The following is a 6709-nucleotide window of genomic DNA, read 5'->3' as shown; positions in this document are numbered from 1 at the left end:
TTCTTTCAAACAACTCAAATTGTGATTAATCGTATTGGATTTATTTCACTCTTTTCTTTCGCCTTGTTTTTTTTCTTCCAAAAAAATCAGGGAGCTGAAAAATATGAGAGCTAGAACGTAAAGATATAGACTCCGTAACACAAAGGTTTGCGATGAATAGCAAATATGAAAGAACGCTTCTGATTGGTTCTTAGTCAGTATTTTGCGACAAATGCGCAATTGCGCATGTAACATTGATCTTGATTAGCCAATTCATTTAGCAATTGATCGCTAATCTTTGTGTTACGGAGCCATGGTGTAGCTATGACATTGGAGAGGGCTCAGCCCCATGCACTTGCAGATCCAGATCGATTTTCATGGGGGACACTTAGAGTGCCCCTATATTTCTTCAGTATTATTTTTACACGCAAAAAGATCAAAGACATCATGCCACCGACAGCTGCCTCGTCAAAGGGGGCGGTCAATTATTTTGATTTTTATTTTCATTTTGTCCTCGATAAGGAAGCAGGGGGGGTCAATTCATTTTATATACATTTTTGTTGTGTTTATATATGGGGGGTCTGCTACTGAGCATGATTTTACAAGGGCTTAATATAAAAGAAATGGCATGATTTAACACAGTATCATGGAGGTTAATACTAAATTAATACATAATTAATAATTGTTTTAATTGAAAATGAAAATAATAAAGGCACCCGTAGATCTTAAAAACATCTCGTAAATGCAGGCCTAAATCTGTATTTGAAGTTGAACAGGCATAAAGTATAAATGTTTAGCTATAACTGATGCTTTGATCCCGCAACCAAATGTTGGCATAAACTAGCTGTTATATCACTTTGTCAGTGGCGTAACGAGCGAAAAAAATTAAGGGTTATACGATATGGTGTATCGATCAGGCAAAATTTAAAAAGTATTTAGTAAGTTGCAACCGACATGAGCAATTGAGCATAATTTTGATGTTTTTGTTACAAAAATCCAATTGAACAATTTCGCATGATTGATCTTTCCTTTTCCTCTTTTTTCTGAATTGGGGGCATGCAAGACCCCCCCCCCCCCCCATAATTATAAAGCACCACTCTTTGTTATGCCACTGTCTAAAATTGGATTTAAACTTTTAGAATTTTAATCTCTTATCTAATTAATCTAAAGGGAAAAGAGTAAGACAAAAAAATAGTTGCAGATTACTTATTTCAAAGTATTTTTACTGAACTCCCAACTCTGCTCTTGCTGCACTGCACCTATCGGCCTTCCACCAAAGGGCCAGGCCGACTCGCCCCGTGAGCAAGTGACCGCGTTCGCGTAAGTTCACCCGAAGCCATGACTAAATTCTGACCATAAACATCACCTAACTAATCACTCTCTGACAATATTTCAAAGTGTATTTTATTACAGTCGATCCTTTGGGCCATTAAACGATAATATTTCAAATGTTATCATGACAAATAATTTTAATGAGATAGTGGCATTGTAGAAAAAACAAATTTATAAGCACGAAATGGCACCAGATATACATGTATCATCAAACATACAGCGCAGCGTTCGGGACTGGTGAGTGGGACGGCTCGCTTGGTGTTTTCGCCCCGACGAATTCGGCGAAAACGTTACCATTGCGCCGTGCGAATGTTCAATCTGCGGCTCTCAATCAGAGACTTGAATGTCTCTTTTTGAATTATCGAAAATGAATCATAGACTTTGTTTGATTTATTTACAAGTAAGTTGCATATCCGTCGTGATAATTAGGAAAATCCATGATGTCTTCTTCTAATTCTGTAAAAATTACGTCTTCTAAATGCCTGTGTCAGAAAATTGCCGGAAATCATAAAAACTTGCCTAAAATATCTCTTTTTGAAAGTTCATCCATGGTCTGGAAAAAAATGTCATACCTTATGTAGACGTATACTGTAAACAAATACATCCTCGATCACTGAAATAAAGTGTTTGCTAAGCTTTTGTAATTCCGACCATGTTACCATGACAACTTGGGAAAACCCTTATTTTTTCGAAAAAAAAGTTTGGTTTTAAGGGTCATTTTACAGACATAAAACTAACCCAATTTTGAAGAATTGTGTTTAAATTTCACATAAAACTGAATTATGTACGTTTATACTTTCGTATATGAATATTCATATTTATTATAGAATCTTATTTTTTGATTGGTCAATGTTTCAGTCATGGATAATGACTGAGCGTAAAAAAATCTGAAAATGCGCATTTTATCGGCAACCAACAAGCAAAATGGCGGAACACATTAAGTTGGCGCTTTGCACGTACGTGGGTTCAGAGCCGCAAGCTGATGCAAAAACCTGAAATGATACGCACATCAACAATATACGTCATAATAAAGACAACGCTGGATCCGCGCGCTTACAAATACGTCACAATGGTAAAGTTAATGAAATTCGCACAAATTGCCGATGCAGAATCGGCTTTCTGTTTACACGTAGTAAAAAAGCCGATTGTGCATCGGCCGCGGTTCAGAACCTACTACTGCTACTAAAGCCGGGGTAATAGCAGGGCCCGCTGGGAGAACAGTTTTCGGAACTGAAGTGGCTACCCTGGGTAAATATGCCGCTATTATTATTATTATTATTATTACTTTGGTGGTGCAAAATTGTCGGTTCTGAACCGCGAGCCGATGCAAGTTAGTCGCGTTTAAACGCTATGAAAAGGCCGATGCTGCATCGGCTCGTGGTTCAGAACTGCGAGCCGATGCAAAAGCCGATTAATTGTAAACACGGTAATTGTTACATTCTGAAGGAGAGAGCTCAACCGTGCAATGGAAATATAAAAAATGCGCATACATTCGTAATTCCGAAGCTTCGTAATTCCGAAGGTTCGTATTTCCGAAGGTTCGTAATTCCGAAGGTTCGTCAATCCGAAAACGAAATAAGGTTCGTAATTCCGAAGGTTCGTTAATCCGAAAACGAAATAAGGTTCGTAATTCCGAAGGTTCGTTAATCCGAAAACAAAATAAGGTTCGTAATTCCGAAGGTTCGTTAATCCGAAAACGAAATAAGGTTCGTTAATCCGAAAACGAAATAAGGTTCGTTAATCCGAAAATTAAATAAGGTTCGTATTTCCGAAAATGAGAATAATTCATTTTGGTAACAAAAACGATGTTGCCATTACAAGATTACACGATATTTTGCAATGATAGTAATAACGATCGATGATGTGTGTTGGGGCCAAAGCATGTATTTCATTAAGAATGACGCCCTGATCAAGCATAGGCTAATTTCGATTTTATCTGAGCAATTGCTGCCTATAAGCAAATGGTTTAATTAAAGATGCAGGGGATCAAGTGTGTTGGAAGCGTGCGAGCAACCTCTAGATAATAGGATTTGTATTGGAGGGGATGTCATTTTAATAACAGCTTCTGCTGGTAATAAAAATAATACTAATAATGATTCTTGTGAGATGTTGAAAGCGCGAATCGCAAGCTGAAACTAATAGACATTTCATGTAACAAGACGTGAAGTGAGCATTCGGAGCATTTTTTGTAATCGTGAGAAAGATGTGTATCTTTCTACAGAAATTAATGCGAGGGCGAGTTGTAATTTGTTTATATACTGACCTGGGGCCCGTTGCGTGAAACTTTTTACCTGAGAAAACTCAGGTTGTTTTTACAGGAGTTTTTGCCCTGTGCTAAAGTAATTGGCGGAAATCAGACTAACCTTAGTTTTCAGTTTTTACCAGAGTTTTCTCAGGTAAAAAGTTTTATGCAACAGGCTTCAGAAAGTAATCTTTTAAGGACTGCATTTAGTGACTCATGAATAGAATATATATCTCACGAACTATATAATGAGAGCGCGAACCGCAAGCTTAAAATTTGTGATATTCCAACCTGAAAACTGGACATTTCGTACTTCTTTTTTGTAACCAGGAATAGAATGAGTTCCTCAATCAACAATACTTGATGTGAGCGAGAAACGTGAGCCAAATTTTTCCGATTTTCCAACCTGAAAACTGGACATTCTATAGCATTCTTGTAAAAAAAAATAATAGCTGGGAGAATAGTTTTCAGAACTGAAGTGGCTTCCCTGGGTAAATGATATCTATATCAATATCATCATTCTAGGCCCACATGAAATTTCCAAAAGTTTGAGCACGTGATTCGCTCGCAACATCTCACAAGGATGCCCTTTTCACAGTATTGACCTAAAAGGTGAATTTTACGTCTTCAGATTTGACTTTTTCCCCCAAACCGCTTGCTCTCTACGCTCGCAGAAATGAAACGTAAATATATAACTTTAGCATGTTTAGTGATCACTTAAAAAATTGTGCTCAATTAAGTTACTACAAAAACACACAACCTCTTTACACAGATGATAATCTAATGGTGAAAATATCCGTTTGCACCAAATTGCCCCTATTGGCCCCCTTTTTTTACTTTGCCCCCCCCCAAAAAAAAAAAAAATACGTTCCGCCGCCATTGGCTAAAACACGCATCGTCTTCATGGTTAACTGCAAAAAGTTTTTTAAATGTCCCCTTTAGATCAGATCAGAGCTTATATATTTAAAAATTCTGTTCGCGCTTCTTGCTAGCAGTTATTATCTAAATTTCTAAATTTAGTTACATAGGCATCTCGCATTGAAGATAACAAACATATTTTCTTGTTTTGAACAAAATGTTGGCAATTGCCGGTGACGTTCTGTAATAAATTCAATTCAATTCAATTCATATTGCCCATCATATTAACAAAAATATAGCTCGCGCTCGCATTATTTAAAAAGGGTTTATCATGTTATTACATATTTACTTTATTTTATAAGGATAAAGCTAATTATTGACTGTTAGGACTACCCTTTCAAAGAAACAAACAAAAATCAACTTTAAACTGCCGATCAAGGAAAATATGGCTAAAAAAATCCCCCCCCCCCCCCCTCTATTTGACGAAAGTTGGATCCGCCGGGAGGGAGGCAGGGGCATCAAAAATGGAATAAAAAAGAGGGAATTAATATTTTACAAAATGGGAAAGTTCCTTTTTCAAAAATAAATATGCCGTTTTTCATGTTTTTTTTTCGAAATAAAATACTCTTTTTAAAGTATACAAGTTAAGTTAAGTTTTCAGGCTGGAATATTGAAAAATTTCAGCTTGCGCTTCGCACTCTCATTCGATTGGTGAAATATGCATCCTAAAGAGGTCACTAAATGCTTTCTTTAACAGGTTCCTTTTCTGGTCAGTATGTTTAAGCTCGCGTTTTGCGCTCGTGTTAATTCTTTAGTTAGATGCACATCTCTTTAATGACAGCAGAAATCTGCTCGGATTTTTAAAAACTAATTTTCATTTTTTATTGAAATAACCTAAAGTTTAGCTTGTGATTCACGCTCGCAACACTTCGCAATAATGCCATTTTAAGAATAACTGACCACAAAAAACGTTATACAACTTCACCTTTGAATTTGTTTTACCAAGCCGCTCGCTCATTATACTCTCTCCCGAAAAATAAAGCCTAAATATACATTTTGCCATAATAAGAAGTCACTTCAAAAAAGTTATTCTCTACTTAATCACTATCAAACAGACAATGACTTCAAGCAGATGATAATCTTAAGGTGAAAATATCACCACAGTCCCAATTTTGACGTATGAGTTTCATTTTTTGGCTTTACCCCCAACCTTGCTTTCCCATCCTCATATGATAATTGAACGGCAACAGTGTCCCCCGCCCCCCTCCCCTTGCCTCTGCCTCTGCTTTTCCGGTTTTCATTTTTCGGATTAACGAACCTTATTTTGTTTTCGGATTAACGAACCTTATTTTGTTTTCGGATTAACGAACCTTATTTCGTTTTCGGATCAACGAACCTTCGGAAAAACGAACCTTATTTCGTTTTCGGATTAACGAACCTTCGGAACAACGAACCTTATTTCGTTTTCGGATTAACGAACCTTCGGAACAATAATAATAATAATAATAATAATAACTAGCATTTAGTACGCTCTCCATAGTTAACTATATCACAGCGTTTACAAACGAGTTTAAACAAGAGTACATAATAATTACAATAAAAATACATTCAAAAGAAATTAATCAGAAAAGAGGTATGTTTTTAGAAGTTTCTTGAATTGATCTGAAGAGTTTGATGATTTAATGAAAGTGGGTATGTTGTTCCATTCTTTAGAAGCAGTAACACTGAATGTGCGATCACCTGATTTTGTACGAGTTTTGGGTATGGCAAGCAAATATGGGTCTTTAGATGAACGGAGATTAGGGCGAGTTGGTCTATGGGAAGAAAGGCTATCTTTGATATAGTTTGGCATCTGGTTATTAAAGGCTTTGAAGACAAAAAGAAGTAATTTAAAGACAATTCTCTTCTTTACTGGGAGCCAATGAAGAGATTTAATTAAAGGGCCAGGATCATGACGTCGGTCCACCCTAAAGATAATACGGGCTGCCCAGTTTTGTAAACTTTGTAGGCGCTTCAAATACACTTGGGGAACAGATGTTAATAGGCTGTTACAGTAATCTAATCTGGACAAAATATGACAACGAACAGCACTGTGGCAGGTTTTTTCAGTTATGTACTTTCTTATCTGCGATATGTTTCTCAGATGGAATCTGACAGATTTACATAATTGATTAACTTGTTCTAACATATTCATATTACAATCAAAGTAAGCACCAAGGTTTCTAACAGATTTGGATGATACAATAGTAGCAGAACCAATACCAAGGCTAACATCACTAAGGGAACGAAGGTTATGAC

The sequence above is a fragment of the Lytechinus variegatus genome, chromosome 8 (genome assembly GCF_018143015.1).
Source record: "Lytechinus variegatus isolate NC3 chromosome 8, Lvar_3.0, whole genome shotgun sequence".
Lineage (NCBI taxonomy): Eukaryota > Metazoa > Echinodermata > Echinoidea > Temnopleuroida > Toxopneustidae > Lytechinus > Lytechinus variegatus.
Note: the sequence above shows the minus strand (reverse complement) of the source record.